Source organism: Pipistrellus hanaki, assembly GCF_964339955.1.
Source record: "Pipistrellus hanaki genome assembly, chromosome: 20".
NCBI lineage: Eukaryota > Metazoa > Chordata > Mammalia > Chiroptera > Vespertilionidae > Pipistrellus > Pipistrellus hanaki.
In genome coordinates this window covers 3683386-3695654 of record NC_140522.1, presented here as the reverse complement: position 1 = coordinate 3695654, position 12269 = coordinate 3683386, and positions in this window count along the sequence as shown.

The window sequence follows — 12269 nt, the reverse complement described above, 5'->3', positions numbered from 1 at the left end:
CTCTGTAAAAAAAAATCATCAATAAAATATATTTAAAAAAGCTGTGGCTCTCCAAAGACACGTCCGTCGTCGTGCTGTTGCCATGTGGCTCTGCGGACGGATGAGTTTGCCGAACACGTTCCCGGGGAGAAGTCGCAGGAAAATCAATAGCATCCGCTCCCCGGGGCCCGGCATTCAGCGCGCACCATCCGAGGAGGAAAAACCGATACGCACATTTCACCCCCGATCGCCTCTGAATTATTCATCCCTGGGACACGCCAGGCTCTTCCCGGGAGATGCTGGCCGTGTCCTAGCAACCCAGGCGGAGGGAGGGCACCCTCCGCATGCAAAGCCACAGAGAAGCTCAATGCCGGTTACCCCCTCCGGGGTGGGCCGCTCTGTGCCTCCTTCCCCGCTGGGTCCGGAGGAGGCGGCTGGACTGGAATGACGGGCCAGGGGCAGAGTGTCCTGAGTACCTAGCAACGGGCAAAACCCCAGAAAAAACCTTTTTTCGGGGAGTCATTTTGACTGCTTTTGGTAATTGTTGTTAATCCTCACCTTAAGGATATTTTTTTTTTCCCATTGAATTTTAGAGAGCATGGGAGAGGGAGAGACACAGAGAGAGAAACATTGATGTGAGAGAGGTACTTTGACTGGTTGCGGCCAGGGCCCTGGGCAGGGAGGAGCCTGCAGCCATGGTAACCGCCCTCGACCTGGACCCTCTGGTCCACAGGCCGCTGCTCTAACCACTGAGCACAACTGGACAGGGCTACTCTTTCTTTCCTTTTTAAAAGTATATATTTATTGATTTTTTTATAGAGAGGAAGGGAGAAGGATAGAGAGTTAGAAACGTCGATGAGAGAGAAACATCGACCAGCTGCCTCCTGCACACCCTCCACCGGGGATATGCCCGCAACCAAGGTCCATGCCCTTGACCGGAATCGAACCTGGAACCCTTCAGTTTGCAGGTTCTATCCACTGAGCCACACCGGTTTCGGCTCCTTTTTCCATCTTACCCCCCCCCCCCAACCCCCCGCCTTGCCCCATGCGCTGGCCACCCTAACTGCCCCCCCCCCCCCGATCTGCCTCAGAATTTGTCACAGTGTTTGCACAACTTGGCCATCAAAAGGGACACTGTACCCAAGTCAACAGACTGTAGCTCACTAACGGCACCCTAAAAAAAATGGCTGCTCCATTCAAAGAACAACTTACTCTCCCAGATATTTTTATTGAATGGACAGACGCCCCTTCCGACACCATAGCCATGTTTCACCCGACAATTTCTCTACCTGGGCGAGGACACAGCATTTACGGTTTTTCTCTATAAGACCATGAAATAAAACACGTGCGCTAGGACTAAAGTTACAGCTCCGAAATGACTTCAAACTTGAGTTTCCTTGTCGAGTTTACTGAGACAGCACAATTATTACCCAGAAAAAAAAACCCACAAAAAACACAAAAAACGCAGACTGGTCTTTAGCAGCCTTCTTGCTGAAACTGTGATTCTAAATAAGTAAACAGCCCTCCCCACTAACAAGGCCCGGAGCCGCGCGGTTTAAAAATAGGTTCTCCCATTAAGATCATTAAACTCCGAGGCCTGCTCTGAAAAGGGCTTTTGGAAACGGATTTCTTGCAAACTGTCATCAGATATTCATCGATAAAATAATTATGTGGAGAGAGAAGAGGATGGGGTTGAAGTGTCTGACAGGAAGGGAGCCGGGGGACGGCTCTGCACACGCAGAGGGGAGGCTGTCCGGCGGGCTGGGGTGGGGCTGGGGTGGGCTTGAGCATCGACCTAGGAGCCAGGAGGTCACGGTTCGATTCCCGGTCAGGGCACAGGCCCGGGTTGCGGGCTCCATCCCCAGTGGGGGGTGTACAGGAGGCAGCCGATCCCTGATTCTCTCTTATCATGGACGTTTCTCTCTCCTCACACTCTCTCTTCCTCTCTGAAATCGATTAAAAATATTTTTTAAAACAAAAAAAATGGCTCAACTTCAACTCAAAAATCTCCCTTGATTTTCTTACAACAGCTTCGCCTCTTTCCTAAATGGTCCGCCTTGCCATTTATTTTTTAATTATTTTTTAATCCCGCCAGGAAACACCCGAGTGGTTTTAGGGACACAGCCGGCCGGTGCGGTGGGTAAGCTGCTCAGCCGGCAGAAGCCTCAGTTCCCGTCTCAGACCTGGGAGCCATCAAACCTCCCTCCCCCCGGCGCCGGGTACCAGCCAGGCTGCCGATGCGAGCCGGCTTAATTGAATTCCGGGCAGTTAATTAAAAGAACTCAAACCTCATTTTCTCTCCCGATTACATAGGCACCAGTCTCCAGGTGAGAATAAGTCTGCCTCCCTCCCCACCTCGAATCCCAGGATGGGGTGGCAAATGTGGTTTTTGGAAGACAGAACACAACAAACCTGCTCATTAAAAAAAGAAAAGCAGTTTGGAGACAACCCTCTGACACAGGCGGCGGGTGAGCTCTGACCGCTGACCGCACCGAGACGCCACAGACACCACAGCGCCAGGGGGACACGTGAGACTCGCAGGGGTCCTCAAACTTTTTAAAGTGGGGGCCAGATCACGGTCCCTCAGAGAGCTGGAGGGCCGGACTATATGAACTACTAATTCCTACTGTAACACCTCGGCTGCGCTCACTGCCCAAAAAACCTGGCGGGCCGGATCAGACTCCTCTGCGGGCCGCATGTGGCCCGCAGGCCATAGTTTGAAGACCCCTGCGTGAGAGCAATTCCTCGGGCCCCGGGTCCGAGCGTGGTCTGGCCCCGTGGCCGGCAAACTCATCCGTCCGCAGAGCCAAACCCCGACAGCACCACGATGGACATGTCTCTGGAGAGCCACATTTTTTTAAACGTAAACGTCTTCGAACGCCACGTCTTCCACACAGACTGGCCCAGCCCCGTGGTGTTCTGTGGGAGAGCCGCCCTCCAGGGGCCCAAGAGCCGCCTGTGGCTCTCGAGCCGCCGTTTGCCGACCGCGGGTCTGGCCCATGGGCTGAGGTCAGTCCGTCCCGCTGCTCTGATCCTCCAATGTCCTCTGGACTCACGCCCCTGTCACCCACCCCTGCACCCTGTCTCTGCCGCCCCTGCCCCCCCTTTGTGCACGTCCCCACCCAACGCTGGCCCAGCCCGGGGCATCTGCCTGGACAGCTGGCCCCCTCCGTCCCCGACCAGGGTCCTGCCCGTCAGGTCTCCTCTGGGCACCGCGTGATGAGGCGGGTTTGGGGTTTTGTGTGGCGTCCACTTGGGGTCTCTCCCTCATTCATCCCTCTCCTCTCCTGCAGCCCCTCCCTGGCTCCCCCTGCAGTCCCCCCCCCCCCCGGCCCCTCCACGCCCATCTCCTAACTAATGTCTCTCCTGTAAGCGTTCAAACTAGAAAACCTAAGCCTGAGACGAAGCAGGACCGGAGAACCGAGACCTTGTAGGTCGATCCACACCTCTCCCTGGACTGTGTCTATCGAGACTGAGGGACCCTCCCTTCCTCCAGTGGATGGACGGACGGACGTAAACCCCACCTGCGGCCGGACATTCCTGAGCTCTGAACCACCCATCAGCACCTGCCAGACACCCTGAGCCCCCGATTCCTAGGTCCCTAATCACCCATCAGCGTGTGCTGAGTGCCCTAAGCCCCGACCCCTATCCTCCCCTTAAAAAGGGCATGGACCCCGGCCCTCGCTCTCTTCCTCTCTTCCTCTCTCTCTCTCTCTCTCACTCTCTCTCTCTCTCTCTCTCTCTGAAAGCAGCCGGCAGGGGTATTCTTCTCTCCAATAAAGCCTGTGTCCTGCCCTCCCGGTCTCCAGCCCTCTCTGTTCCATCTTTCAGAGACCACAAATCACGTTATCGAGCAGGAGAACATTTTTTAAGTTTCCTGAATCGCAAGAGGGTGTGGGAGGGACGCCAGCATCCCAGTGACAGGTTCCTTCGGGGATATTTGGAAGGAGAACTGGCAGCCGGGGTGGGGGAGAGGGGAGAGAGAGAGCCGGAATCTGGTCCCGAGTTCCTGCTGCCTTCGGCCTGAGCGCTGAGACCCGGGGACAGGCCGTGGTCAGCTCCGGCCTCAGGACAGCCCCTCTCACCCCTCCCCTCCTCCGGGCAGCGGCCAGGAACAAAGGCAGGAAACCCTTCAGGCTGCCAATCAGCGCATCTCCTCCCCGAGCATGGAGTCAGCAGCAAACAGACCCGACATGGGAAGGTGGTGGTTGAGTCTACAAACGACCTTGAGGCGACCTTGAGGCGACCTTGAGTGCCCGTGCAGACCTCGATCGCTCCTCTGCGGTCCCGGGCCCTGCAAACCCCACCACCCACCTCCCTCCCTTCCGGCCCAGCCCGCTGCCCCACAGGAGCTGCTGCAGAGAAAACACACCCTCCCCGGAGGCAGGACTAGGCTGCCCGTGACAATGAGACTGTTTGTCCTGAGCAAACAGTGGGCAGGGCAGCCCCACGCCTGCCTGCCTGACAGCAGCGTTTTTTAAAACAGCCGGGGTGCTGGCGAGACCAGGATGGAGCGGTATTTAAATTAAAAAAATATATATATATATATTTTATTGATTTTTTATTTTTATTTTTTACAGAGAGGAAGGGAGAGGGATAGAGAGCTAGAAACACAACCTATAGGGGATGTGCCCGCCACCAAGGTCCATGCCCTTGAACGGAATCAAACCTGGGACCTTTCAGTCCGCAGGCCAACGCTCTACCCACTGAGCCACACCGGTTTAGGCGGGGGCTGTATTTAATAACGCCAAATGCGCCCTGCGGTCCGAGCTCCCCCAAACCATGCTAGGTCGGCGAGGAAGCCGGTGTCGGGGTTAGAAATGATGGATCAATGCCCGTTGGAGCAGCGTCTGCAGGTTGTGGAATCAAGGTTTGCCGGGACAACCAAGGTTACTGCACCCAGCAAAGCTGTCATTCAGAACGGAAGGGCAGATAAAGAGCTTTGCAGACAAGAAGAAGCTAAAGGAGTTCATCACCCCCAAACCAGGATTCTATGGAATGCTGAAAGGCATTCTTTTTTTTCTTCTTCTTCTTTTAATATATATTTTATTGATTTTTCACAGAGAGGAAGAGAGAGAGAGAGAGTTAGAAACATCGATGAGAATCATCCATCAGCTGCCTCTTGCACACCCCCTACTGGGGATGTGCCCGCAACCAAGGTACATGCCCTTGACCGGAATCAAACCTGGGACCTTTCAGTCCGCAGGCCGATGCTCTATCCACGGAGCCACACCGGTTTTGGCGATAAAGATTTATTAAATGTGAAAAAAGAAAAAGAAAATTCAGGTGGCGGGTTCTGGGGACAGATTCTGGCCACGGAGTCTGGCCACGGACAGAAGGGCGAGCTTAATCTAGAGGCAGAGAGGGCTGATCCGGTGCCTGTCAGACGGCCCATGGATTACCCGTCGCCCAGCCTCCCCGGAGCTCGCTGGCTGGAGTCAGACCTTCCGCCGGCCCCCCTCGGCGGGATCAGGGCCACCCCATCCCTCCCTCCCTCCCTCTCTCCAGCCAGGCGCTTCTAATCTGGCCGCCCGGGCCTCAGCTCCCCGGCCGCCCAGGGCGCAGCGGCGTGGCCTCCGCGGGCGGCGGTGGCTTTTGTTCAAACAGCAGCCGCAGGAGGGATCCATCAGGCCCCTGGCAGTGTCCGCTGTTTGCTTTCAGGATAAATGCCCGCCCTGCACGCTGGCCTCCTCGGGGGAATCGCTCAGAATTTCAAACAGCAGCGCTCTCCTGCCAGAGAGAGAGTCCTGTCTCTTTCTGCACCCAGCGACGCCTTTTCCTCGATCGCGTTCTGTCATCGAGGGGCAGGGAGCGCAGAGGAGAGAGCCCGGGGCTGGGCTTGGAGGCTCTGCGGGCAGGACGGCGTCCAAGGAAGAGAGAGGAGCGGCCGACGAGAGGAGAAAAGACTCAAGGAGGCACGAGGAGCTGGTCCCCGTTCTGTCCGGAGCGCGATGTGGCCACAGATCCTGGGGCATCTCGCTTTCTCTCCCCCCGCCTCCTGACCACACTCGCTGACACAACGACGGTGTGTGACAGCCGTGTCCCGGTTCCACGGGAGGCCTGGTGCACAAATTCGGGCACAGCTGGAGTCTGGTCCATCTGCCCCGCTGGGGGCTGATTGGACCAGGCCAGTAGGGGGGGGGAGGGGACTGGTGGGGGTGGAGGCTGATTGGGGCTGGGCCAGCCAGGGTAGGGGATGTGGGAGGTTGGCTTGGCCTGCCTGCCCCTAATTGGGGTGGGGAGGTAATTGGGGGCAGGGCTGGCTAGGGGGAGGGGCCACAGATGGTTGTGGGGGGCGGGGCCGATCAGGGCCCTAGTCAGGCCAGTTGGCTGCCACAATGTATGTCATAGAGATTGGCTGTTCCAGTTGTACTGGCGTTCCCATCGCTTGGCTTTTATATATATAGATGGGCATAGGTTGCCTGGACAATAGAAGCTTCCTCTTTAAAAAAAAAAAAAAAAAAAAAAAAAAAAATATATATATATATATATATATATATAATTGATTTTTCACAGAGATAGAGAGAGGGGAGGGATAGAGAGCTAGAAACATGGATGAGAGAGAATCATTGACCAGCTGCCTCTTGCATGCCCCCTACCGGGGATGTGCCCGCAACCAATGTACATGCCCTTGACCAGAATCGAACCTGGGACCCTTCAGTCCTCAGACCGACTTTCTACCACTGAGCCAAACCGGTTTCAGCAATTTCCTCTTTTTTTTTTTTTTTTTTTTTTTAATCTATTTGTATTGATTTCAGAGAGTAAGGGAGAGGGAGAGATAGACACATCCATGATGAGAGAGAATCATGGGCCAGCTGCCTCCTGCACGCCCCACACTGGGGATCGAGCCGGAAAGCCGGGCATGTGCCCTGACCGGGATTCGAACTGTGACCTCCTGGTTCCTAGGTCCACACTCCACCACTGAGCCCCACACCCCCCGGCAGAGGTTTCCTCTTTGTAGGTAGCTGATTCTTGGGAGCGAAGGTTAATTCTCGGGCTCTATTTCAGGAAGTTTTAATGAAATCAGTAAAGCCCTTTTCAACATTCACGGTTTCTCCGAGAGCTTCTGAGCTCCAGCGCCGGAGGGCTTGTTCTGCCTTTTGAAAATGTGTTGGGGGGGAGGGGGGTCCCCGATGAGCCTGCTTCTCCCCAGTTCCCCATCAAGCTGTCTCCGCGAATTCCCACTGACGTTTCCCAGTTCCCGCAGCCCCGGAGGGTTTTTATAATTCGCTCGTTCCGGATGCAAATAACGGGAACGGAGCTTGACATTTGGAAACGGGAACACGCTGCCCCGGCTTCTTCTAAAGAGGAAAACCGGGTCCCCGGAACTGTTCCCGAAGTCTTTGGAGATGGCACGCCCTTGTTCCGGGGACACACACCATTCCCGGGCAGTCAGACGCCTGCCGAAACTCACGCGGACCGAAGGGAAACCCTCGATGCACGTTCTCCCGGTCCTCTCCAGCTGCTTCCGGGACAGCCGTTGGAACAAAAGGAAGAGAATTGGAAGAATTTTTAATTTTTTAAATTTAATTTTATTGATTTTTTACAGAGAAGAAGGGAGAGAAATAGAGAACTAGAAATGTCCATGAGAGAGGAACATCCATCAGCTGCCTCCTGCACACCTCCTACTGGGGATGTGCCCGCAACCAAGGTACATGCCCTTGACTGGGGAATCAAACCTGGGACCCTTCAGTCCTGAGGCCGACGCTCTATCCACTGAGCCACACGGGTTTCGGCGCTCCTAGCGATAGAGACACGATGTGGATCCCACTCAGGGGGAAGGGTCCTCTCACCCCGAACGTGACAACATCTTTCCAGCGCCTCCTGCTGGACACCCTCCTCGCACCCGGCCACACCCTGGGCACCGTTCCCCCGCCGGGCCTTGCTCTGCCACGTGGGCCGACGTTCTGGGTGCCCACACACATGGGCATGAGGAGCCCTGAGGACACCCACGGCGCCAGTGCCAGGCCCGGCATCCGGGGCCCAGCGCCCTCGGGCCCCAGCGGGCACTGAGTCACGGTCTGAAAGCTTCCGCGGGTGTCAAACAGCCGCGCGAACGGCCCCCGAGGAGCGGGCGACACGCCAGGGAGCACTCGCAGCCGCTCGCCCTGACAGCCATCGGCGGCCGGCGGCCCCTGTGCCTCCTACAGGCGCTCCGGGGCGGCAGACGGGGCTTGTGAAAACTCAGCGGGGCCTGGTATGTGGGTCATAACAGCCTTGCCAAACCCCTGGGCCTTCTCCAGGGAGGGTCCCCCTGCACCCTTTTCTCTCCACCCCCGCTCTCCCAGCACCCCCACAGAGGCTAACACTAAGGGGGCAGGAAGGAAGGCTGATCACCAGGCCTGTTACTGCTCACTCACCAGGCACAGATGGGCCGTTAGATTCATCGGTCACAGCCTGGCTGCATGGCTCAGGGGTTGAGCATCGACCTAGGAACCAGGAGGTCAGGGTTCGATTCCCGGTCAGGGCACAGGCCCGGGTTGTGGGCTCCATCCCCAGTGAGGGGCGTGCAGGAGGCAGCCGGTCGGTGATTCTCTGTCATCGTTGATGTTTTTCTCCCTCTCCTTTCCTCTCTTTGAAATCATTAACATTATTATTATTATTATTATTATTTTTAAAAAGAACCTCCTGCCCTAACTGGTTTGGCTCAGTGGATAGAGCGTCAGCCTGGGGACTGAAGGGTCCCAGGTTCAATTCCGGCCAAGGGCATGGACCTTGGTTGCGGGCACATCCCCAGTGGGGGGTGTGCGGGAGGCAGCTGATGGATGTTTCTCTCTCACTGATGATTCTAACTCTCTCTCCCTCTCCCTTCCGCTCTGTAAAAAAATCAAGAAAATATATTAAATAAACAAAAGACCCTCCAGGCTCAGAGGCATTTTACCAAACGGCATCCTTTGTATCATAAGTGAGCTGCCTAATGACATCGTTGGCGTTCCACCGCAGCAGCTCCCGGGAGACACAGGCCGGACAGGCAGAGAGCAGATGCAGATGTGGTCAGTCCGCCGGCCCAGCAGCCACGAGGCCGCCCCTTCGACGCCAGCCCTCCGCCCGCTGTATTCTGTGCCCCGCACGCTCCCCAGGTCCTGCCTGTGTGTGTGTTTGCTGCCTGGCACCCCGACACCAGCTCCATCAGAGCAGAGCGGGCCCCTGGCATCTTCCCGCCGTGCCCAGAAGGCACTCAAACCATGTGGGCACAGAACCCCGGACGGCTGGCATCCACCCGGCCGAGCAAAGCCAAGAAAAACGGGCCATTATGGGTGGCCTGATGGGAACTCAGGGGGCAGAGGTGCTGGGCGAGCCACCTGCCAGCCCCCCCAAAACTCTCTCTGAGGCTTCACCCCAAAGCGCCTTGTCCTCAGAGGAGAGTTCAGAGCCTTAGAGACAGGTGGGGGGGGGGGGGGGCTGCAGGCGGGGCTCCATTCCCAGCAGGGACCAGCGACCCAGCTTCGGAGGCTCAGCCTGGTAAACAGCCTCCGCCCAGGAAAACAGCTTAAGGCTGATGGCGCCCCTGGGAGCCTGAACGCCAGCCTCAGGGCGGGGGCAGCCCACGAGGCAGACACTGTGGCTCCCCAGGGCCTCGCCCAGACAGGGCGCCACCCGCCTCCCCGCCCCCGTCCCCGTCCCCAGAGCCTCCTGCCGCCGGGCTGGCTGGGGAAAGGGGGCCCCTGGGGACCCACAGGCCAACACTGCTGTTTATGCCAAGACCGGCTGGGGGTTTGCTTGGCGAATCCGAGAGAGAGAGAGAGAGAGAGAGAGAGAGAGAGAGAGAGAGAGAGAGAGAGAACAGAACAGTTTCCCCAGTGCTCCCAGCACTCCCACCCACTCGTCCCCGACGTTCACCGCACACTGGAAACCTCTTCCCGGACTTATTTCACGGGCCTGGGCCGAAAATCCTATATATCCCATAGGATCGTCCCCAAACGAGGCAATGAACCAAGAGCGGGCAGAAAATTACCATCGCCAATAGGACCGGGAGGGCAAAACCTGCACTGTTTTTTAGGGGCGTGCAGGAGGCAGCCAATCCATGATCCTCTGTCATCATCGATGTTTCTATCTCTCTCTCCCTCTCCCTTCCTCTCTGACATCAATTAAAATATATAAAGTTTTAGAAGTTATTTTTTTCAGGTAAATCTAAAAGTCTGTCCCCGAATAATGGGCAGCTCCCCTCTTTGCGGCCACAGAAATGAGCCTTTGCGTGCCCTCCAGTCCTCATCAGCTAAAGTCCTCACCTACAGTGGTTACCTTAGCCTGAACCGGTGTGGCTCAGTGGATAGAGTGTTGGCCTGCGGACTGAAGGATCCCAGGTTCGATTCCAGCCAAGGGCACATGCCTGGGTTGCAGGCTCGATCCTCAGTAGAGGGTGCAGGAGGCAGCCAGTCCATGATTCTCTGTCATCATCGACGTTTCTCTCTCTCTCTCCCTCTCCCTTCCTCTCTGAAATCAATAAAAATAAATTTAAAAAAAAGATGTATCCATCGGCGTTTTGCCTCTTTGCTCATGACTGACAGGGGGCGGGAATCGAACATGCCCCTGACGGAGAATCAAACCCAAGACCCTTCGATCCATGGGCCGACGCTCTAACCATTGAACACCCTGGTGGTCAGGGCAAGAATCTCACATTTTGACTCAAAACACAGGGACCCAGGTGGGGCCCGGCATTCCTATTCCTCTCGCCGAAACACTGCCCTGTGTACGCTTCCTGCAGCTCCGCACACTCCTGACAAGCCATTTGTCACACACAGAAGAACTGTAAAGGCAGAACAACCTCTGGCGGAATAACCTTCCTCATCCATTTTTCACGGGGAATGACCAGGGCAGCCTCCGGAACCCAGTTCCTCCTCCCACGCGGGGTTTTCCTGCCTGGCCTCTGGCTGCGGAGCCCCAGGCCCCAGCAACCCGCCCCCTGCCCCCTCCTCCATCCCCACCCACATCCGTGGGGTGCGGGGGGGGGGGGGGGACTCAGATGCGCCTTGCCCTGCAGCTGTTGACGGCAGCTTTCACTGTAAGCCCAACAGGAATCTTAAAACATCTCAAATCCGCTCTGTCTCCGAGGGTCTGTGTGTGTTTTTTTTAAATCATTGATTGGCATATAGGAAGCCCAGAACGGAGTTAAACTCATTCTAAAAAGAGCAATGTGTTGCTTCCCTTATGATGGCAGAGGAAAGGCACTGAGTGGCCAGATGAGGATGATCTCTGAACGCATAATAACCTGGTCACTCAGTGTGTATGTCTCTGTGTGTGTGTGTGTGTGTGTGTGTGTGTATCTATATATATCTATCTATATCTACCTATATCTATATCTATCTATCTATCTATCTATCTATCTATCTATCTATTGTATCTATCTATCTATATTAGAGGCCCGGTGCATGAATTTGTGTATAGGTAGGTCCAGCCAGCCTGGCCACAGGGAGGGGACAGGGGACATGGGCGGTTGGCCGGCCTGCCTGCTGGTGGAACTCCTGGTTGAGGGGACAATGTGCATTTTAGCCTTTTATTCTATAGGATGCACACGGAGTGGCCAGATGATGATGCGTTCAGAGACCGTCATCATCTGGCCGCTCCGTGTAGACTATTGGGGGCCCGCGAGGATGGTGAGAAGCAGCCGTCATGCTCTGTGAGCCGCGATGGTGTCGTTCTGAGTGAAGGCCCGTTCTCACCGGGCAGGGAGGGGCCCGTGGGACCGGGGGCTCACCTGGAAACCGGCCGCTCCTCCCCGCCGGGCGCTGCCGTCGCCCTGGGGAGACTGACCACCTCGCTGCAGAGACCGGAGCCGCCCCCCCTGTGAGGACCCCCAGCCCTCGCTCCCCACAGGCCTTTGCCAACGCCCGGCCCCCATGGCCTGTGAGCTGCCCATTGGACTACCCTTCCGCCTCCTCTCCCCCGTGCCCTCCTGGTCCTCCCGCCCAGTGTGAGCCGCTGGCTGATGGGGGGCAGAGCGGAGATCTGTGGGTGCCCTGCCGCTCCCCTCGCTGCCGGCAGGACCGGGACTCACGCTCCCCTAGGCCTCTGCCCGTCTCTGCCGAACCGGCTCAGGTTGTGACAGGCGGCCGGACCCCTGGGCCGTCCGGTTACTCAGCCATTATTTATCTGCAAACAGCGTAATAGTGTGTTTTCTTAGTGTTTGCTCCCCGCTGTTCTGTGTGGCTGGCCTCTGCATCGCAGACCTGCCAGATCGATTCCATTTGCAGCAACGGCCTGGCGGTTGCTTTTCCTGCATCGTTAGCCCAGCAGGGGATGCCCCTGCGGGCCCCGGGGGCCAGGGGGGAAAGGGGGGGCGGAGAGGTCGA